We start from the raw sequence: 23,542 nt of genomic DNA, 5'->3' as shown, positions 1-23,542 counted from the left end.
CTGTCTCTGAGGGGCTGTCGCTGAGGGTCTGAGGGCCTGTCGCTGAGGGCCTGTCACTGAGGGTCTGTCTCTGAGGGTCTGGCCTGTCGCTGAGGGTCTGAGGGCTGTCTCTGAGGATCTGTCGCTGAGGGTCTGTATCTGAGGGTCTGAGGGTCGGTCGCTGAGGGTCTGTCGCTGTGAGTCTGTCTCTGAGGGTCTGTCTCTGAGGGTCTGAGGGTCTATCTCTGAGGGTCTGTCACTGAGGTTCTGTCTCTGAGGGCCTGTCTCTGAGGGTCTGTCGCTTAGGGTCTGTCGCTGAGGGGCTGTCTCTGAGGGTCTGTCGCTGAGGGTCTGTCTCTGAGGGTCTGTCTCTGTGTGTCTGTCGCTGAGGGGCTGTCTCTGAGGGTCTCTCTGAGGGTCCGTCTGAGGGTGTGTCGCTGAGGGTGTGTCGCTGAGGGTCTGTCTCTGAGGGTTTGTCGCTAAGAGTCTGTCTCTGAGGATCTGTCTCTGAGGGTCTGTCTCTGAGGGTCTGTCGTTGAGGGTCTGAGGGTCTGTCTCTGAGGGTGTGTCGCTTAGGATGTGTCTCTGAGGGTCTGTCGCTGAGGGTCTGTCTCTCAGGGTCTGTCTCTGAGGGTCTGTCACTGAGGGTCTCAGTCTGTCTCTGAGGGTCTGTCATTGAGGGTCTGAGGGTCTATGTCTGAGGGTCTGTTGCTGAGGGGCTGTCGCTGAGGGGTTGGGGGTCTGTCTCTGAGGCTCTGTCGGTCTGTCTCTCAGGGTCTGTCTCCGAGGGTCTGTCGGTCTGTCTCTGAGGGTCTGTCGTTGAGGGTCTGTCGCTGAGGGTCTGTCTCTGAGGCTCTGTCGGTCTGTCTCTGAGGGTGTGTCGCTGAGGGTCTGTCTCTGAGGGTCTGTCTCTGAGGGTGTGTCGCTGAGGGTCTGTCTCTGAGGGTCTGTCTCTGAGGGTCTGTCTCTGAGGGTCTGTCTCCGAGGGTCTGTCGGTCTGTCTCTGAGGGTCTGTCGCTGAGGGTCTGTCGCTCAGGGGCTGAGGGTCTGTCTGAGAGTCTGAGCGTCTGTGTCTGAGGGTCTGTTGCTGAGGGACTGAGGGTCTGTCTCTGAGGGTCTGTCCCTGAGGGTGTGTCGCTGAGGGTCTGTCTCTGAGGGTCTGTCTCTGAGTGTCTGTCGCTGAGTGTCTGTCGCTGAGGGTCTGTCGGTCTGTCGCTGAGGGTCTGTCTCTGAGGGTGTGTCGCTGAGGGTCTGTCACTGAGGGTCTGTCGCTGAGGGTCTGTCTCTGAGGGTCTGTCCCTGAGGGGTTGAGGGTCTGTCTCTGAGGGGTTGAGGGTCTGTCTCTGAGGGTCTGTCGCTGAGGGTCTGTCACTGAGGGTCTGTCGGTCTGTCGCTGAGGGTCTGTCTCTGAGGGTGTGTCGCTGAGGGTCTGTCGCTGAGGGTCTGTCTCTGAGGGTGTGTCGCTGAGGGACTGTCTCTGAGGGTCTGTCGCTGAGGGTCTGTCGCTAAGGGGCTGAGGGTCTGTCTCTGAGGGACTGAGGGTCGGTCTCTGAGGGTCTGTCGCTGAGGGGCTGTGTCTGAGGGGCGGTGTCTGAGGGGCTGTCGCTGTGGGTCTGAGGGTCTGTCTGAGGGTATGTCTCTGAAGGTCTGTCTCTCAGGGACTGGGTCTGAGGGTCTGTCTGAGGGTCTGTCGCTGAGGGACTGAGGGTCTGTCTCTCAGGGTCTGTCGCTGAGGGTCTGTCTCTGAGGGGTTGTCTCTCAGGGTCTGTCGCTGAGGGTCTGTCTCTCAGGGTCTGGGTCTGAGGGTCTGTCTCTGAGGGTCTGTCTCTCAGGGACTGTCTCTGAGGGTCTGTCTCTGAGGGGTTGTCTCTGAGGGTCTGTCTCTCAGGGTCTGGGTCTGAGGGTCTGTCTTTCAGGGTCTGTCTCTCAGGGACTGGGTCTGAGGGTATGTCTCTGAGGGTCTGTCTCTGAGGGTATGTCTCTGAGGGTTTGTCTCTCAGGGACTGGGTCTGAGGGTCTGTCTCTGAGGGTCTGTCTTTCAGGGTCTGTCTCTCAGGGACTGGGTCTGAGGGTATGTCTCTGAGTGTCTGTCTCTCAGGGACTGGGTCTGAGGGTCTGTCTCTGAGGGTATGTCTCTGAAGGTCTGTCTCTCAGGGACTGGGTCTGAGGGTCTGTCTGAGGGTCTGTCGCTGAGGGACTGAGGGTCTGTCTCTCAGGGTCTGTCGCTGAGGGTCTGTCTCTGAGGGGTTGTCTCTCAGGGTCTGTCGCTGAGGGTCTGTCTCTCAGGGTCTGGGTCTGAGGGTCTGTCTCTCAGGGACTGTCTCTGAGGGTCTGTCTCTGAGGGTCTGTCTCTGAGGGGTTGTCTCTCAGGGTCTGTCTCTCAGGGTCTGGGTCTGAGGGTCTGTCTCTCAGGGACTGGGTCTGAGGGTATGTCTCTGAGGGTTTGTCTCTGAGGGTATGTCTCTGAGGGTCTGTCTCTGAGGGTATGTCTCTGAGGGTTTGTCTCTCAGGGACTGGGTCTGAGGGTCTGTCTCTGAGGGTCTGTCTTTCAGGGTCTGTCTCTCAGGGACTGGGTCTGAGGGTCTGTCTCTCAGGGACTGGGTCTGAGGGTATGTCTCTGAGGGTTTGTCTCTGAGGGTATGTCTCTGAGGGTCTGTCTCTGAGGGTATGTCTCTGAGGGTATGTCTCTCAGGGACTGGGTCTGAGGGTCTGTCTCTGAGGGTCTGTCTTTCAGGGTCTGTCTTTCAGGGTCTGTCTCTCAGGGACTGGGTCTGAGGGTATGTTTCTGAGTGTCTGTCTCTCAGGGACTGGGTCTGAGGGTCTGTCTGAGGGTCTGTCTTTCAGGGTCTGTCTCTCAGGGACTGGGTCTGAGGGTATGTCTCTGAGGGTCTGTCTCTCAGGGACTGGGTCTGAGGGTATGTCTCTGAGGGTCTGTCTCTGAGGGTATGTCTCTGAGGGTTTGTCTCTCAGGGACTGGGTCTGAGGGTCTGTCTCTGAGGGTCTGTCTTTCAGGGTCTGTCTCTCAGGGACTGGGTCTGAGGGTATGTCTCTGAGGGTATGTCTCTGAGGGTTTGTCTCTCAGGGACTGGGTCTGAGGGTCTGTCTCTGAGGGTCTGTCTTTCAGGGTCTGTCTCTCAGGGACTGGGTCTGAGGGTATGTCTCTGAGTGTCTGTCTCTCAGGGACTGGGTCTGTCTCTGAGGGTCTGTCTTTCAGGGTATGTCTCTGAGGGTCTGTCGCTGAGGGTCTGAGGGTCTCTCCCGCCATTTGAATGTGAAGCTCGCGAGCTGCTCCAACGGTCGGTTAGCGAGCGCGTGCCCGGTGATCCGGATCCCGCGCCTGCGCGCTCTGTTGCTCGGGGCGACTCCCGGCCGGGTTCGGCTCATTGCTGTCAGTGCGGCGGCGGCGGAGACGGAGAGGGCGGGATAGTCCGGATCAGGGCGCGGTGGAATCTCCCCCTTCCCCTGGGTACCGGGGAGAAGCGAAGGGCGTCTGTGCTTTACTGACTGAATGTGAAAGCGGGCGGTGTTGTGTCTCCGAGCGGCCGCTCTGGTGGAATGTAAGTCGGATAAAAATCCTTAATCCCACCTTGTTTCATTTCATAAATCTCCTATTAACTCATTGCATTCTGTTTGGAAATACTAAGAACCTTATGACAAGTTTTATTCTTCCACCAAAGTCACCATTGTTGGATTTGCGCCAAAATTTGGAGTTGGATTTGAGGGACTAATTTTATTGAAAATGTTTAGAATACACCTCTGAGAAAGTAAATTTATTTGACGGGGAACTTTAAGTATTAATTTGAGGTGGATTATAAGCGTGTAAGTAACTGGAGTTATTTGGGCAAAGTGTTTTAATAGTTGAGTTTAATGAGATGTTTTTAGAGACATGATCTATGAGGCTGGGGCGGGTGGGTGCAGAAGGGAGCAGGAGTATGCCGAAATGTCAGGAATATGTGCATTCTAGTCATGGTGAGTAATCTTGGAATGTGTTCCTGTATTTGGAATGATCCCAACTGTTGGGATCACTCCTGTCAAGTTAAGGATTTCCCCCCTCCCCCCCTCCCCATAACGCATTTTGCACCAAATGCTACAGTTGGATTTGTATTCAGTAATTGATCCATGCTTGAGTTGTTAAGCTAGGGTTATCCGCATGACAAATTATTAAATAAAATGGCAAGGAGTTATCCTTACCAACCAACCAGACCTCCCAAAAAGGATCTGATTTGTTATTTGTGGGATATTGCTGTGTGTAAAATCGTTGGCATGTTCACCACATACCAGTCTGTGTACTTCAAAGTAATTCATTGAATTTGAGGTGTTTTTACAAGGACTTTATATCACACAAATAAACCATTCGGCCCAACTGGTCTGTACCAGTGTTTATGCTCTGCATAAGCCTCGTCCCATTCTACATTAACCCGAACAGAATTCCCCACGACTTTTGGCTCTCTCATGTACTTGCTTCTCAAATACAGCTAAACTATCAGCTTCAATTACTTCCTGTGGTAGCGAGTTCCACATTTTCACCATTCTCTGGTGAATTCCCTATGGGTTTTATTAGTGACTATCTTATAATTATGACTCCAAGCTTTGGACACCCGCAAGGAGAAATAACATTTCTATGTCTACCATGTCAAACCTCTTCATAATTTTAAAGACAGCTAATTCTGCTCACTCTGCAATTATAGTTTTCTGACTTTTTAAATACATCGATTAAATAGAGAGCCAATACTTCGGAGTGACACTTTTTTTTATTCATTCATGGGATGTGGGCATCGCTGGCCAAGCCAGCATTTATTGCCCATCCCTAATTGCCCTTGAGAAGTGGTGGTGAGCTGCCTTCTTGAACCACTGCAGTCCATGTGAGATGATGATACGCACAGTGCTGTTAGGAAGGGAGTTCCAGGATTTTGACCCAGCGACAGTGAAGGAACGCCGATATAGTTCCAAGTCAGGATAGTGTGTGACTTGGAGGGGAACTTGCAGGTGCTGGTGTTCCCATGCATTTGCTGCCCTTGTCCTTCTAGTTGGTAGAGGTCGTGGGTTTGGAAGGTGCTGTCAAAGGAGCCTTGGTGCGTTGCTGCAGTGTATCTTGTAAATGGTACACACAGCTGCCACTGTGCGTCGGTGGTGGAGGGAGTGAATGTTTGTAGATGGGGTGACAATCAAGCGGGCTGCTTTGTCGGGGATGGTGCCAAGCTTCCTGAGTGTTGTTGGAGCTGCACCCATCCAGGCAAGTGGAGAGTATTCCATCACACTCCTGAGTTGTGCCTTGTAGATGGTGGAGAGGCTTTGGGGAGTCAGGAGGTGAGTTACTCACCTCAGGGTTCCTAGTCTCTGAACTGCTCTTGTAGCCACGGTATTTATATGGCTACTCCAGTTCTGTTTCTGGTCAATGGTAACCCCAAGGATGTTGATCGTGGGGGATTCAGTGATGGTAATGCTGTTGAATGTCAAGGGGAGATGGTTAGATTCTCTCTTGTTGGAGATGGTCATTGCCTGGCACTTGTGTGGCGCGAATGTTACTTGCCACTTATCAGCCCAAGCCTGGATATTGTCCAGGTCTTGCTGCATTTCTACATGGACTGCTTCAGTATCTGAGGAGTCATGAATGGTGCTGAACATTGTGCAATCATCAGTGAACATCCCCACTTCTGACCTTATGATTGAAGGAAGGTCATTGATGAAGCAGCTGAAGATGGTTGAGCCCAGGACACTACCCTGAGGAACTCCTGCAGTGATGTCCTGGAGCTGAGATGATTGACCTCCAACAACCACAACATCTTCCCTTGTGCTAGGTATGACTCCAACCAGCAAAGAGTTTTCCCCCTGATTCCCATTGACCTTAGTTTTGCTACGGCTCCTTGATGCCATACTCGGTCAAATGCTGCCTTGATGTTAAGGGCAGTCACTCTCACCTCACCTCTTGAGTTCAGCTCTTTTGTCCATGTTTGAACCAAGGCTGTAATGAGGTAAGGAGCTGAGTGGCCCTGGCGGAACCCAAACTGAGCGGCACGAAGCAGGTTATTGCTAAGCAAGTGCTGCTTGATGGCACTGTTGATGTCACTTTACTGATGGTATTACTGGCGGTAATTGGCTGGGTTGGACTTGTCCTGCTTTTTGTGTACAGGACGTACCTGGGCAATTTTCCACATACTCCTGTTCCGAATAACAATATGTGATGAGGCCCCATAATGGCATCTCACTGCATGTTTATTGGAGAGTAGAGACCACTGTGCTTTTTAAGGGATGAGCTTTTGTTTTCTTTCGTGGAATGTGGAGGTTACTGGCAAGGCCAACATTTGTTGCCTCACCCTAATTGCCCTTGACAATTGAATGGCCATTTGAGAGGGCAGTTAAGAGTCAACCACATTGCTGTGGATCTGGAATCATATGTCAGCCAGACCAGGTAAGAATAGCAGATTTCCTTCCCTAAAGGACATTACTGAACCAGATGAGTTTTTATGAGAATTGATAGTTTCATGGCGCTATTCCTGAGACTAGTTTTCAATTCCAGATTTTTATTAATTCCTCGGAAGGAACTTAAGCAAGGAGTCAGGAGGGCTAAAAGGGGTCATGAAAAGTGATTGGCAAACAGGATTAAGGAAAATCCCAAGGCTTTTTACACGTATATAAAGAGTAAGAGGGTAACCAGTGAAAGGGTTGGCCCACTCAAGGACAGAGGAGGGAATCTACGTGTGGAGCCAGAGGAAATGGGCGAGGTACTAAATGAGTACTTTGCATCAGTATTTACCAAAGAGAAGGACTTGGTGGATGATGAGCCTAGGGAAGGGAGTGTAGATAGTCTCAGTCATCTCTATCAAAAAGGAGGAGGTGTTGGGTGTCTTGCAAAGCATTAAGGTAGATAAGTCCCAAGGGCCTGATGGGATCTACCCCAGAATACTGAGGGAGGCAAGGGAAGAAATTGCTGGGACCTTGACAGAAATCTTTGCATCCTCATTGGCTACAGGTGAAGTCCCAGAGGACTGGAGAATAGCCAATGTTGTTCCTTTGTTTAAGAAGGGTAGCAAGGATAATGCAGGAAATTATAGGCCTGTGAGCCTTACGTCAGTGGTAGGGAAATTATTAGAGAGGATTCTTTGGGACAGGATTTACTCCCATTTGGAAACAAACCAACTTATTAGCGAGAGGCTGCATGGTTTTGTGAAGGGGAGGTCGTGTCTCACTAATTTGATTGAGTTTTTTGAGGAAGTGACAAAGATGATTGATGAAAGAAGGGCAATGGATGTTAACTATATGGACTTCAGTAAAGCCTTTGACAAGGTCCTTCATGGCAGACTGGTGCAAAAGGTGAAGTCACACGGGATCAGAGGTGAGCTGGCAAGATGGATACAGAACAGGCTCGGTCATAGAAGACAGAGGGTAGCAGTGGAAGGGTGCTTTTCTGAATGGAGGCCTGTGGCTAGTGGTGTTCCGGAGGGATCAGTGCTGGGACCTTTGCTGTTTGTAGTATATAAATGATTTGGATGAAAATGTAGCTGGTCTGATTAGTAAGTTTGCGGACGACACAAAGGTTGGTGGAGATGCGGATAGTGATGAGCATTGTCAGAGGATACAGCAGGATATAGATCGGTTGGAGACTTGGGTGGAGAAATGGCAGATGGAGTTTAATCCGGACAAATGTGAGCTAATGCATTTTGGAAGGTCTAATGCAGGTGGGAAGTATACAGTAAATGGCAGAACCCTTAGGAGTATTGACAGGCAGAAAGATCTGGGCGTACAGGTCCAGAGGTCACTGAAAGTGGCACACAGGTGGATAAGGTAGTTAGGAAGGCATATGGCATGCTTGCCTTCATCGGTCGGGGCATAGAGTATAAGAATTGGCAAGTCATGCTGCAGCTGTACAGAACTTTAGTTAGGCCACACTTAGAATATTGCATACAATTCTGGTCGCCACACTACCAGAAGGACGTGGAGGCTTTGGAGAGGGTACAGAAGAGGTTTACCAGGATGTTGCCTGGTCTGGAGGGCATTAGCTATGAGGAGAGGTTAGATGAACTCGGATTGTTTTCACTGGAACGACAGAGGTGGAAGGGTGACATGATAGAGGTTTACAAAGTTATGAGCGGCATGGACAGAGTGGATAGTCAAGCTTTTTCCCAGGGTGGAAGCAGGTACGATAGCGATGTTTAAGAGGCATCTTGACAAATACATGAATAGGATGGGAATAGAGGGATACGGTCCCCGGAAGTGCAGAACGTTTTAGTTTAGGCAGACATCAAGATCGGCGCAGGCTTGGAGGGCCGAATGGCCTGTTCCTGTCCTGTACTGTTCTTTGTTCTTTATTATTTTGTTTATTTTATAGAGGGTGATGATATTGGCATCGTGCATGTCCTGAGGTACTGCTCCCTCGTCTCAACACAGGCAAAGCAGTTCATGTAGTGCTGAGAGTTTAGCAGGCTTGGCACTCTTGATTATTTCAGGGGTAATGCCGTCCTTCCCAGGGGCTTTTCTGCTGGCTAGAGAATCAGTGGCATCACTGAGTTCCGATTTTGTTGGCTGTACGTCCAGCTCATCCATGACTGGTAGAGGCTGGGCTGCATTGAGGGCAGTCTCAGTGACAACATTCTCCCTGGAGTACAGTTCTAGGTAGTGCTCAACCCAGCGGTCCATTTGCTTGCGTTGGTCAGTGATTGTGTCCCCTGATTTAGATTTGAGGGGGGCGATCTTCTTGATGGTTGGCCCAAAAGCTCTCTCTATGCCATCATACATTCCTTTGATGTTTCCGGTGTCAGAGGCCAGCTGAATATGACTGTATAGGTGTTGCCAGTAGTCATTTGTGCAGCGCCTGGCTGTTCTTTGTGCAGTGCTTCTGGCTGCTTTCGGTGCAATGGATGTTAACTCGCTGGGGGCTTTCTTGTAGTTCAACAGTGCAATGCGCTTAGCGGCTATGACAGGTTCCAGCTCTTCATTATGAGATTGAAACCAGTCTGCATTCCTCTTGGCACATTTGCCTTAGGTGGTCAAAGCTGACTCATAGATGGCGTCTCTGATGTGGGCCCACTTGGTCTCAGCATCCCCTGTGGGAGTGTTTTGAAGGGCTGTTACAAGTGAATTTAGAAATTTTTGTAACAGCTGTGGATGAGAAATTCTGCTCGTGTTGATGCGCGGGTGGCCCTTCTGCTTGGAGTGATGCAGCTTCTTTGGTCTGAGTCTAACCTTGCTGCACACCAGGGAGTGGTCGGTGTCGCAGTCCGCACTGTGGAAGCTGCGTGTGATTTGAACACTGTTTAAGGAGGCTCGCCTTGTGACGATGAGGTCCAGCTGGTGCCAGCGACGCGATCTTGGGTGCCTCCATGAAACCTGGTGACAGGGTTTCGTGTGAAAGAACAAGTTGGTGATGCAGAGGTTGTGATAGGTACACAACTCAAACAGTCTCTGTCCATTCTCATTCATCCTTCCAACGCCATAGCGCCCAAGGCAGGAGGGCCATGAGTCATGGTCAGCCCCAACCCTGGCATTTAAGTTCCCCAGCCTTGGGGAACAGGTGTTCGGTGTTGGGGATGCTACTAATATTATGGAGTTCCTCGTCGAACTGGTCTTTAGCTTCAGGTGGGGAGCAGAGTGTTGGAGCATAGATGCTGAGTAGGTGTACTGGACCAGAGGCGGAGAGCAGTCGGATGGACATTATGCGTTCCGAGCCATTTGAGGGAGGCTCTATCATGCTGAGCAAGGAGTTTCTGATGGTGAAGCCCACTCCATGCTGTCTTGGTTCTTCAGGATCCCTACCCTGCCAGAAGAAGGTGTAGTCTTGCTCTGTTAGAGATCCACTCGCAGGGAGGCGTGTCTCCTGAAGTGCTGCAATGTCTACATTGAGTCTACTGAGCTCGTTGTTAATGATTGGTGGTTCCGAGAATCGTTGATTTGTGTAAGGTCTTCCGACAGGCCAGGACGCATAGTTCTGACGTTCCAGCTTGCAAAACGAAGGTCTGGTACCTTCTTTCCTTTTTTCGTGCTGTTTGGTGCGGTGTTGCAGTCCACTTTTCGGGCAATGACCCTGAGCTCCAAGCACCCATTGAAGCAGGTGGACTGTGGTGGGACAGAACCTTATTGACAGGGGGCTGCCCGGTTTGAGGCGGGCGGTAGCTGTCCAGTGAGGTGCGATGACCTCTCCCACCGACAAAGGCAACCCGTGGCGCCCAATCTCAACGCCAATTGAGCTGGACATAACCCGTAACTGCTGCCTTCCGTGTTGCTTCGGTCGCTGTGAGGCGACTATGGAGTGACCTCTCCATGGCGCATGCCTGGGCAAATGTATGGAGGTTGAGAGTTGTCCAAGCGTCAAAAGCCCCCTCTCGGCCTTTCTGTTGGGGTCCAAAGGAGTGCAGAGCATGACGTTTGGCACCGGTATGGCTGCAGGAACTGTTGGAAACATGCCAAAGGTGACACATGACCGCCTACGGGGTTCCGCTCCGGATTTACTGTTCGGGTTGTCTCCCTTAGCCTTGGTCTCTCCCGAGATGCCCACAAGGCAGTGGGGTTGTTAGGGCCCCTACACAGGGGCAGGAGGATTCCAGTAGGAGTAGGGGGTGCGAGGGGGAGGGGTGGAGGGAAGATGTTGCGAGGGGGGAGCTGGGAAGGGGGCTGTAAGGGGGTGGGGGGGTGCGGGGGGGGGTGCAGTGGTGAGCTGGGAAGGGGAAGAGGGGGTGGGGTAAGGGGGTGCAGGTAATAAACCATTTCATCAGTTCCCACCATCGACGCCGGGAAAGCTCATCTGTGTCCTCCAGGAGGTGAGCGACTACCTCGGGCACCGGTACCAACAGGAATTCGCCGACATTGCGCTGCAGATGCTCTCCGAGCCATCTCCCGCGGGCGCTTTGAAGTTGTGGCCAAGGAGCCGTTCATGGCTTTTTACGTCTTCGGGGCACCTTTTTCTCAAGGCTTCCCCTCTGTGATAGTCTTATTTCCCTAGAGTCCCGTTTCTCCTCCTCCTCAACAATGGACTTACCGCACGCAGTGGCCGTGGACACTCTGGACGGTGTAGACAGCAGGATCGAAGATCAAAGTATCACCAGCTGTTAAATGGAATTGTACAATATAGTTGCAGCCAAACAGCACTTTGAAACCTGCAACCTGTCACAGTTAAACCAAAATTGATCTTGTGCAGTGTCTGCAGTGGGGCTGCTACATCTGGCTCTGTGACCCTGGGATTATTGCTCCTGCTTCTGATCAATATCCAGTAAGCCCCTGCTGGAAAACATGTGGGTGTAAGGATGTTGGATGAAATCAGCATCAGGCTGAGCTATGATGCCGCTGCCATTGAACAACTTGCCAAATTCACCTTACTTTAGGAAGGATATTATTGCCATAGAGGGAGTGCAACGAAGGTTCACCAGACTTGTTCCCGGGCAGGACTGACTGTCCTCTGAAGAGAGATTGGGAAAACTGGGCCTGTATTCTCTAGAGTTTCGAAGAATGAGAGGTGATCTCATTGAAACCTACAAAATACTTAAAGGGGTAAACAGGGTAGATGCAGCTAAGATGTTTCGCCTGGTTGGGGAATCTAGAACCAGGGACACAATTTCAAGAAAAGGGGGAAGCCACTTAGGACAGAGATGAGCAGAAATTTCTTTACTCGGAGGGTTGTGAATCTTCTCCCTCCCTCTACTCTGGCTGGGTTCAGTTCTCCAGCCCCTGTGTGCCAATGTCATCACCCTCTATAAAAACAAAGGTGACCGCGGTGACTGCAACAACGACCGTGGAATCTCCCTGCTCAGCATAGCGGGGAAAGTCTTTGCTCGAGTCGCTTTAAACAGGCTCCAGAAGCTGGCCGAGCGCGTATACCCTGAGGCACAGTGTGGCATTCGTGCAGAGAGATCGACCATTGACATGCTGTTCTCCCTTCGTCAGATACAGGAGAAATGCTGCGAACAACAGATGCCCCTCTACATTGCTTTTATTGATCTCACCAAAGCCTTTGACCTCGTCAGCAGATGTGGTCTCTTCAGACTACTAGAAAAGATCGGATGTCCACCAAAACTACTAAGTATCATCACCTCATTCCATGACAATATGAAAGGCACAATTCAGCAGAGCAGCACCTCATCAGACCCCTTTCCTATCCTGAATGGCGTGAAACAGGGCTGTGTTCTCGCACCCACACTGTTTGGGATTTTCTTCTCCCTGCTGTTCTCAAATGCGTTCAAGTCTTCAGAAGAAGGAATTTTCCTCCACACAAGATCAGGGGGCAGGTTGTTCAACCTTGCCTGTCTAAGAGCGAAGACCAAAGTACGGAAAGTCCTCATCAGGGAACTCCTCTTTGCTGACGATGCTGCTTTAACATCTCACACTGAAGAGTGTCTGCAGAGTCTCATCGACAGGTTTGCGGCTGCCTGCAATGAATTTGGCCTAACCATCAGCCTCAAGAAAACGAACATCATGGGACAGGACGTCAGAAATGCTCCATCCATCAATATCGGCGACCACGCTCTGGAAGTGGTTCAAGAGTTCACCTACCTAGGCTCAACTATCACCAGTAACCTGTGTCTCGATGCAGAAATCAACAGGCGCATGGGAAAGGCTTCCACTGCTATGTCCAGACTGGCCAAGAGAGTGTGGGAAAATGGCACACTGATACGGAACACAAAAGTCTGTGTGGATCAAGCCTGTGTCCTCAGTACCTTGCTCTATGGCAGCGAGGTCTGGACAACGTATGTCAGCCAAGAGCGACGTCTCAATTCATTCCATCTTCACTGCCTCCGGAGAATACTTGGCATCTGGTGGCAGGACTGTATCCCCAACACAGAAGTCCTCGAGGCGGCCAACATCCCCAGCTTATACACACAACTGAGTCAGCGGCGCTTGAGAGGGCTTGGCCATGTGAGCCTCATGGAAGATGGCAGGATCCCCAAGGACACATTGTACAGTGTACTGGTATCGGACCCACTGGCCGTCCATGTCTCCGCTTTAAAGACGTCTGCAAACGCGACATGAAGTCCTGTGACATTGATCACAAGTCGTGGGAGTCAGTTGCCAGCGATCGCCAGAGATGGCGGGCAGCCATAAAGGCGGGGCTGAAGTGTGGCGAGTCGAAGAGACTTAGCAGTTGGCAGGAAAAAAGACAGAAGCGCAAGGGGAGAGCCAACTGTGTAACAGCCCCGACAAACAAATTTTTCTGCAGCACTTGTGGAAGAGCCTGTCACTCTAGAATTGGCCTTTATAGCCACTCCAGGCGCTGCTCCACAAACCAGTGACCACCTCCAGGCGCTTACCCATTGTCTCTCGAGACAAGGAGGCCAAAGAAGAAGAAGTGAAGAGAAGATTTTATTTATTAATGGAATTTTAAATTCCACCAATTGGCTTAATGGGATTTGAATCTGTGTCCCCAGGGCATTAACCTGGGCCTCTGTATTACTAGTTCAGTTACAATACCACTGCGTCACTGATTAACAGAGCTTTGGGATGTTAACTGAAAAGCACATGTTATGGTAAGATTTTAATAATGTCACTTTGTTTGCAGAGCATTAGTTGTGTTCAAAATTAAAGAGAAAACCTAACAAACTAGCTTAGAAGTAACTGCACGTAGTCTAATATTTAGTCACGATAAGATTCCATGCTCATTTGTTTCGTGAAGACACCAAAGCGTTTCAAGTAAATCGGTAGTGGACTCAGCAATGTCGTCTGAAGCTTCTAGGAATATGGGAACAGGGGAAAGACCTTTATCCCCTTGACTTGTTTCGCCATTCAGTGAGATCATGTCTGATCTGTGTTCTAACTCCATATTACCCGCCTTACCCATATCCCATAATATCTTTGGCTTGTTGCTGAGAAATTGCCGTTTGATAGCACTGTTGCTGATGCCTTTCATCACTTTGTTGATGATTGAGAGTAGACTGATGGATGGTAATTTGCTAAATTGGATTTCTTGTGGATTTCTTCTGCTTCTTGCAGGCAGGTCATGCCTGATGCTACAATACTAGTATCTAACCTGCTCATCAATGCTCAGTTTGGGTTCCGCAGGACCATTCGGCATCAGACCTCATTACAGCCCTGGTCCAAACACGGACAAAAGAGCTGAATTCCGGAGGTGAGGTCAGAGTGTCTGCCCTTGACATCGAAACAGCATTTGGCCAAGTATAGCACCAAGGAACCCAAGCAAAATTTAAGTTAATGGGAATGAGGAGGAACTCTCCACTGGATGGACTCATACCTGGTACAAAGGAGGATGGTTGTGGTTGTTGGAGGCCAATTATCTCATCCCCAGAACATTGCTGCAGGAGTTCCCTCAGGGTAGTGTCCTCGTCCTAACCATCTTCAGTTGCTTCATCAATGACCTTTATATTTTTTTCCCCCTACAACCTCCTGCCCTGCTCTGCATAAGATATGGTGTACAGTTTTATGGAGGGGGGGGTGGTTTCCAGTTCCCATTTTCTAAGTGTGAGACCAGACAGTGAATGTTGGTTATCTATTTTACCATGTAATAGATCACAGCCAAACCTTGACAGTCACAAATTTGAAATTTCCAGCAGGGTTCACGGGACAACGATAAAGATTGGGAGCTATAGAGGAATCTTTTCTCCCCATAATATCTCAATAATCCAGTCGAGCTAAGGCAAATTGTCAATTCAGCTGCTCCCTTGCCTGAGATCAGCTAACTAAGTAACTAACTGGGGCTCAGGTTTGAACGCGTTACATTTAGCTGTTCGGCCCTCACCTGAGTTAATGCAAAATTTCACAACAGTTTTGGTTAGATTATTTTATCTAAATGATTGTCCTAAATAAACATTCAGAAATCAGTTACATACCTCTGAAATGAAAGTGCGAATGACCACCAGGAGATCAGGGGTTTCCAGCAGATGTGATACCGATTCATTTCTACGTGCGACTATAAGAAGGAAGGAACTTGCATTTCTGTAGAACTTTTCACAACCTCATGACATTTCAAGGAATTACTTTTGAAGTTGGTGAATGTGGCAGCCACTTAACTAGCATGCACTAAGATCTCACGAAGAACACAAGAAATAGGAGCAGGAGTCGGCCATTTGACTCTCTGCCATTCAACAAAATCATGGCTGATGATCTACCTCAACCCCACCTTACCGCACTATCCCTTATTTCAAAAATTGATCCACCTCTGTTATGAATATACTCAATGACTGAGCATCTGCAGCTCTCCGGGTTAGGGGATTCCAAAGATTCACAACCCTTTGAGTGAAGAAATTTCTCTTCATCTCAGTCCTAAATGGCTGACCCGTTATTCTGAGACTGTGACCCCATGTTCTTGATGCCCCAGCCAGGGGAAACATTTTCTCAGCATCTATCCATTTGTTACAACCAAGGTGGGAGTAATGCACTGTTAATTCAGTCCCACTACTCCACAGGTCATAGCACATTAGTAAAGTTTCCCACCCACCGGAAAATAGCATTTAAACACACTATTTCTCCCCCAGAATAAAGCACACCAACAGCAACAAAAGTAACTATTAATAAACTAGGTCTCAAACGATAATGAGGTAACCCGAGATGTGAGAGGATTTTTTCAGACTTATTCTTCCTAACCCTTATGCACACACATTCAAAAAAAAAATGGTTAACTGGTTTTAAAAGGATGTTTTGGATTCTAACTGTTGCTGAGGAATAATAAAATAATTAGGTTGTCACGTTCTGGTAGGATATTTCTGGGTTGGTGAGGTGTCCCAGAGTCGAATAATGCCACTTGAAGTCTCTCCAAGTGAGGTTGATGAACAATCTGTCATGGGTAGGTGTTCATGGCACTTTGTCTTCAGCAGGCGTCACACAGATCTTTCAGAAAAGGGTGTAGCAACAAGCCTACATGGGGTTTGAAATAGCAGTCTAGCAGTAGAAGCTTTCTTGAGATTTCAGGATTTCCCAAAACAAAAGGCAACAGGAATCACTCCTGAGGTAGAGATTTTTCAAAGACTGGAGGCAATAGGAACCTGCTGCCTTGAAAAATGCAGGGCTTCCCCTTAGCAAAGGAGCCTTTCTTCACAGAGAGCAGCAACTCCTCTTTTTCTGGGTCTTTTCCTCTCCAGGGGTCTTTTCTCACTCCAGGCAGACCACAGCCACCAGCTCAAAATTAGAATTTATTTTTTTTTACAAGAGAAGCAAACCTTTTTCAGGGAGAGGTCTTTTTATCTGGTCTGCAAAAAACAGGTCCCACCCAGTTTTTTTTCTGCCTATCGCCGGTCAAGCTTACTGATCTCCACAATGCAAAAGAGAAACCAAAATGCTTAACGATAAGTCATGTGACCTGTCATTTCCCTCTGCTGTTTGGAAATAGATGCCTTGCAGTCTGTGCACCAAGTCTGAAACACCAAGTTTCAGCATTCAATGTTCACAGAAAATCCTTTTTCTCAGTCTCTTAAAAACACACACAATTCTAAGATTTCAATAAAAAAACTATTGTGACGCTTTCAAGCCCCTTAAGAATTTTATACATTTCAATTAGATTGCATCTCATTCTTCTAAATTCTAGGGAATATAGGCCTAGTCTACTCAATCTCTCCTCATAGGACAGTCCACTAATTCCAGGAACGAGTCTAGTGAACCTTTGTTCCCTCTTGGGCATGTATGTCTTTTAGGTAAGGAGACTAAAACTTCATACAGTACTCCACGTGTGACCTTACCAATGCCCTGTACAATTGTAGTAAGAATTCTTTACTATTATATCTAATCCCTTAGTAACAAAAACTAAATAACCTTTTGCCTCCCTAACTGCTTGTTGTAACTGCATGTTAACTTTCAGTGATTCATGTAGAAATACACCCAGGCCAAATGGTGTTAGGATATCCGTAGAAGTAGAATGCCTTCTTCTTCAAATAGTATCATGGGACTTTTCATGTCCACCTGAACAGGTAGGTCAGTTTAATATCTTATCCAACAGTAGACCGCTTGAACAATGCCGTACTCCCTTAGCACTGCACTAGAGTGTCAACCTAAATTATATACTGAGATCCTAGATTGGGGCTTGGATCTATAGAGGCAACTGAGCTGCCACTGAACAAAGCTGACAATATATACTGCAAGCCCTTACCCCTGCTGATACATGTTCACAATGCAACAAAGACCTTAAGGCTACAGTTACTGGCGCACTTAGACTGTCAGTGAAACACTTGTATGTTTAAACCCTTCCCCTATAAGACTTGTTTTTAGCAGTCTTCTAAATTAAAACTTACTGTCATAAATGATGTGTTTCTTACAAGTAGCTGTAATTTAATTTTTTTGCAGGGTTGCTTCAAACGCTAATTGGTTTGTTCATCTGCCTTTTTTTTTGCAATAACTAAAATTTATAATGCCCAAAATAAGGGTTTTAAGCACATTTAAAGAAAATTCAACTGAAACATTTCACAGCATCGGTAAACATTTAGCAATTTATACTTTGTTAATTCAATGATCTTTTGAGTCTTATATCTTAATTAAAGTTTTCACTTGAAATGCTAGATCTGTTTAGTTTAGCTTAGAGATACAGCACTGAAACAGGCCCTTCGGCCCACCGAGTCTGTGCCGACCATCAACCACCCATTTATACTAATCCTACACTAATTCCATATTCCTACCACATCCCCACCTGTCCCTATATTTCCCTACCACCTACCTATACTAGGGGCAATTTCTAATGGCCAATTTACCTATCAACCTGCAAGGAGCACCCGGAGGAAACCCACGCAGACACAGGGAGAACATGCAAACTCCACACAGGCAGTACCCAGAATTGAACCGGGGTCGCTAGAGCGGTGAGGCTGCGGTGCTAACCACTGCACCACTGTGCTGCCCCAAAGACCTGGCTTTGGAGTTGATATCTTTGCTCAGACCTCGGGAAGGAGTTTTGAGAGACAGACAGACAGAGACTGAGAAATGTATATGAGAGAGAAAGATAGAGGAGGAATATCTGCATGGAGAGTACATTCTCTGCTGTAGCAACCCTCAGTGTTACTTCCAGTTAGTGTTCAACATGATGGAGTACTGATTCATCAGCTGAGGGAGGGTGGTAGGTGGTAAACAGCGGGAGGTTTCCTTGCCCATGTTTGACCTAATGCCATGAGACTTCATGGATTCCGGAGTCAATGTTGAGGAATCCCAGGCAACTCCCTCCTGACTGTATGCCACTGTGCCTTCACCTCTGGTGGTTCTGTCCTCCTGGTGGGATAGGACCTAACCAGGGATGGTGATGGTGGTGTCAGGGACATTATCTGTAAGGTACGATTCCATGGGTATGACAATGTCAGGCTGTTGCTTTTGACTAGTCTGTGGGACAGCTCTCCCAATTTTGACACAAGCCCCTAGATGTTAGTAAGGAGGACTTCGCAGGATCGACAGGGCTGTGTTTGCCTTTGTCGTTTCCAGTGCCTCGGTCGTTGACGGGTAGTCCATCCAGTTTCATTCCTTTTCTTAGACTTTGTAGTGGTTTTTAATATAACTGAGTGACTTGCTATGCCATTTCAGAGGGCATTGCTGTGGGTTTGGAGTCACATTTAGGTCAGACCAGGTTAGGACGGCAGATTTCCTTCCCTAAAGGAGATGAGTGAACCTATCCCATCATCTAAATTTTTAATAGTTGAGGTCCCAACACAGTTCTTATGGAACACCATGAGTCTGCCAATTAGAGTACCTGCTCATTATCTCTACTCTCTGTCTCCTTTCACTCAGCCAAGTTCCTAACCAGGCCAATAATTTAACTTCAATTTCATGAGCTTCAACTTTTCGCTAACAGCCTCTTTTGAGGGGCATTATATAATGCCTTCTGCAAGTCCATATAAATAATATCCATTGACATTTCCCTGTCCACTATGATAGTCACCTCTTCAGGTTCATCAGGAATGACCTTTCTTTTAAAAATCCACATTGCTGTTGTGTCTGGAGTTAAATGTAGGCCAGACCAGGTAAGGACAGCAGATTTCCTTCCCTAAAGGACATTAGTGAACCAGATGGGTTTTTATGACAATTGACAATGGATTCACGGCCATCATTAGAATAGCTTTTAATTCCAATTTAGTGATTGAATTCAAATTCCACCTTCTGCCATGGTGGGATTCGAACCCATGTCCCCAGAGCACGAGCCTGGATTTCTGCATTGCCAGCACAGTGACATTACCACTAGGCCACCGCCTGCCCTTTAATGCGTAGAAGTACGAGGCGATTCATTTTGATTTCAAGGCACTGGAGAAATACTACCAACTATGTGTGCACACAATCCTTCACATTTGTTGGCAGGATTGACGGTCTAATATCAGCAAGCTAACAATCCCAGCATCAAGGTGCTAATCACCCAAAACTAGCTTTGCTGGGTGGGCAACATCACTTGCATGCCTGACACCAGCCTCCTGAAGCAACTACAATACTCTGTGCTTTTTTGGGGCAAAGGACCCCTAGGGGTACAGAGGGAACGCTTTAGAGACGTTTTCAAGGCATCCTGGAAGAAATCCCTGACCCTTGACCTCTCAAAGTGGAAAAGGTGCATTCGGGAATGTGCTGAGCACCTCGTAAGATCTAGACAGTGTTACGAGATTACTTCCGTTTCTTTTTAAAAATATGTTATGGACATTGATTCATCTGGAATCTTGAAGAAGCTGAACCTTGTGGGTTTTTTTTGAAAAGGAAGGTCCACCAGAAGGTTTCACCTGAGAGTTACTGGAAGGCACCTGTTTTTAAAGAACCCAGCCGGGGTTGCTTTGGCTTGAAAAATGTTTGTAGAGGAGTGACAGGCCAAGAATTATAGATGTCACAGGACTTGCTTCTGGAAAGTTTCAGTTTCATTTTGAACTGTTAAAAAATGTCAGTTGGTGTTAGGCCTGAAACAGAAGATGTTTGCTTTCTGACTTGCTAAGAAAAGACAGCTCACCTCTTTTCTCTTGTATTCCCTCCTGTATTTGAAGAAAGCCTGCACGATTAAAGAACTTGCATGTCAGATGTGTGCAACTGAAACCCTTGTTGCTGCCTCCCTGCTGTAAGACTTATTTGGAGCCTTCTGTAGCTGTAGATGGGATCTACCCTAGAATACTGAGGAAGGCAAGGGAAGAAATTGCTGGGGCCTTGACAGAAATCATTGCATCCTCATTGGCTGCAGGTGAGGTCCCAGAGGACTGGAGAATAGCCAATGTTGTTCCTTTGTTTAAGAAGGGTAGCAAGGATAATCCAGGAAATTATAGGCCTGTGAGCCTTACGTCAGTGGTAGGGAAATTATTCGAGAGGATTCTTCGGGACAGGATTTACTCCCATTTGGAAACAAACGAACTTATTAGCGAGAGGCAGCATGGTTTTGTGAAGGGGATGTCGTGTCTCACTAACTTCTTCGAGTTTTTTGAGGAAGTGACAAAGATGATTGATGAAAGAAGGGCAGTGGATGTTGTCTATATGGACTTCAGTAAAGCCTTTGACAAGGTTCCTCATGGCAGACTGGTACAAAAGGTGAAGTCACACGGGATCAGAGGTGAGCTGGCAAGATGGATACAGAACAGGCTCAGTCACAGAAGACAGAGGGTAACAGTGGATGGGTGTTTTTCTGAATGGAGGCATGTGACTAGTGGTGTTCCGCAGGGATCAGTGCTGGGACCTTTGCTGTTTGTATTGTACATAAATGATTTGGAGGAAAATGTAGCTGGTCTGATTAGTAAGTTTGCGGACAACACAAAGGTTGGTGGAGTTGCGGATAGTGATGAGGATTGTCAGAGGATACAGCAGGATATAGATCGGTTGGAGACTTGGGCGGAGAAATGGCAGATGGAGTTTAATCCGGACAAATGTGAGGTAATGCATTTTGGAAGGTCTAATGCAGGTGGGAGGTATACAGTAAATGGCAGAACCCTGAGGAGTATTGACAGGCAGAGAGATCTGGGCGTACAGGTCCAGATGTCACTGAAAGTGGCAACGCAGGTGGATAAGGTAGTCAAGAAGGCATACGGCATGCTTGCCTTCATCGGTCGGGGCATAGAGTATATAAATTGGCAAGTCATGTTGCAGCTGTACAGAACCTTAGTTAGGCCACACTTAGAATATTGCGTGCAATTCTGGTCGCCACACTACCAGAAGGACGTGGAGGCTTTGGAGCGGGTACAGAAGAGATTTACCAGGATGTTGCCTGGTCTGGAGGGCATTAGCTATGAGGAGAGGTTAGATAAACTCGGATTGTTTTCACTGGAACGACGGAGGTGGAGGGGCGACGTGATAGAGGTTTACAAAGTTATGAGCGGCATGGACAGAGTGGATAGTCAGAAGCTTTTTCCCAGGGTGGAAGAGTCAATTACTAGGGGATATAGGTTTAAGGTGCGAGGGGAAAAGTTTAGAGGGGATGTGCGAGGCAAGTTTTTTACAGAGGGTGGTGAGTGCCTGGAACTTGCTGCCAGGGGAGGTGTTGGAAGCAGATACGATAGCGACGTTTAAGAGACATCTTGATAAATATATGAATAGGAAGGGAATAGAGGGATATGGCCCCGGAAATGCAGAAGGTGTTAGTTTCGGCAGGCATCAAGATTGGCGCAGGCTTGGAGGGCCGAATGGCCTGTTCCTATGCTGTACTGTTCTTTGTTCTTTGTTGTTCTTGCAACCTGACTGAAACCTTCTGTAGCTGCATCTCTTGGAAGCCTACCCGAAGTGATCATCAATATCCCCTGGAAAGAACTGTTCTAGGAAGATCCCACTGACAGCCTTTGGGACCCTTCACAAAGGACTTCCTTCCATTCCTTCTTTTCAGCCCAAGTTTTTTTTTATTCCTTCTATTTCTTTGTAACAGCTGTAAACAAAAATCCCTTTTTTTAAAAACTGGTTGTGTGTGTGTGAAGGCTAGGATCAATAAGGGGCTTTAATATTTCAATTTGTGTGTATGTTTACTTCCTTATTGGTTAAAACTTAGTTTATAATAAAAGGATAATTTTGTTTATTAAAGAAACATGGTTAGTGTGCTTTATTGTGGTGGAAAAATAGAGTATCTGATTTGTTTTTAATATAAATATATGTTGTGACCTGTGGAGAAGTGGGACTGAATTAACAGTGCACTCCTCCCACCTCAGTCTTAACAAGGGGAGCACGCGGAAGCCAAGTACAAGCAGTGGAAGGGGCGCATAGGGCCCCAAGTAACTTGTCTATTCAACTTTTTAAACATCACCTGTCCCATATGTGGTAGAGTCTGCAGTAAGCACATCGGACTCGTTAGCTATGTTAGAACGCACTGAACCAGAGTGGAAGCAAGTCATCCTTGGTGCAGAGGGACTACCTAAGAAAGAAAATAAATAATTTTTTGGTAGGAGCAACGAGGAGAGGCAAATAAAATAAAGGGTACAATTCTAAAGAGGTTGCAGAAGCAGAGGGACCTAAGAAGAACATAAGAAATAAGAGTAGGAGTACGCTATTTGGCCCCTCAAGCCTGCTGCAACATTCAATAAGATCATGGCTGATCTGATCATGGCCTCAACTTCACTTTCCTGCTATCCTCATAACCCTAGACTTCCTTGTAGATCAAAAATCTGTCTAAGTCAGCTTTGAAGACATTCAATGACTCAGACTCCACTGCGCTCTCGGGTAGAGAATTCCAAAGATTAACGACCCTCTGAGAGAAACCATTTCTCCCTCATTATCATCTTAAATGGGAGACCTCTAATTCTGAAACCGTGCCCACAGTTCTGGATTCCCCTATGAGGGGAAACATCCTCTCAGCATCTACCCTGTCAAGCCCCCTAAGAATCTTGTATGTCTCAATAAGAGCACCTGCCATTTCTACAAGGCCGGTCAGTCTAACCTTGGTAGTGGGCAAATTATTGGAATCGACTGAGAGACAGGATAAACTGTCGCTTAGAAAGGCATGGATTAATCAAGGATAGTCAGCATGGATTTGTTAAGGAAAGGTCATGTCTGACTAACTTGATGGAATTTTTTGTGAAAGTAGCAAAAATTGGTTGTGTGATTGATAGCAAGGAGGATAGCTGTAGACTACAGGAAGATATCGATGGACTGGTCAGGTGGGAAGAAAAATGGCAAATGGAATTCAACCCAGAGAAGTGTGAGGTGATGCATTTGGGGAGGTCAAACAAGGTAAAGGAATACACGATTAATGGGAAAATACTGAGAAGTGTAGAGGAAGTAAGGGACCTTGGAGTGAATGCCCACAGATTCCTGAAGGTAGCAGGACAGGTCGATGAAGTGGTTAAGAACGCATATGGAATCCTTTCCTTTATTAGCCGACTTATAAAATATAAGATAAAAGCACAATACTGCAGATGCTGGAAATCTGAAATAAAAACAAGAAATGCTGGAAATACTCAGCAGGTCTGGCAGCATCTGTGGAGAGAAAAGCGGAGTTAACGTTTCAGGTCAGTGACCCTTCATCAGAACTGTTCCTCTGTCTGTGACTCCAGGATGGTCTATTGCCTCCCTGGTGCCAGGACCAGGATATCTTGGAGCTAGGGTGCTCGGGTTGTGGTCCTTGGAACAGAGGAGGCTGTGGGGAGATTTGATTGAATTACACAAAATAGTGAGGGGCCTGGATAGAGTGGAGGTGAAGGGCCTATTTACCTTAGCAGAGAGGTTCAGTGACTAGGGGGCAGAGATTTAAAGTAATCGGTAGAAATATTTGAAGGGAGATGAGGAAATATTT

At 47.6% G+C, this 23,542-nt stretch overlaps 1 protein-coding gene across 3 annotated transcripts in view; it reads left to right on the top strand.

Moving 5' to 3' along the window:
* Positions 1-3,324: 3,324 nt before the first annotated feature.
* Positions 3,325-23,542, top strand: part of LOC137368889 (leukemia inhibitory factor receptor-like) — a 292,925-nt gene continuing 272,707 nt past the window's right edge. For all 3 annotated transcript variants that reach the window (XM_068029136.1, XM_068029137.1, XM_068029138.1), the window contains exon 1: positions 3,325-3,536. The gene's annotated coding sequence lies outside the window, so the exon portion shown is untranslated. The remainder of the gene's footprint in view (positions 3,537-23,542) is intronic.

Source organism: Heterodontus francisci, chromosome 4 (assembly GCF_036365525.1).
Source record: "Heterodontus francisci isolate sHetFra1 chromosome 4, sHetFra1.hap1, whole genome shotgun sequence".
Lineage (NCBI taxonomy): Eukaryota > Metazoa > Chordata > Chondrichthyes > Heterodontiformes > Heterodontidae > Heterodontus > Heterodontus francisci.
This window is presented reverse-complemented; position numbering and strand designations above follow the sequence as displayed.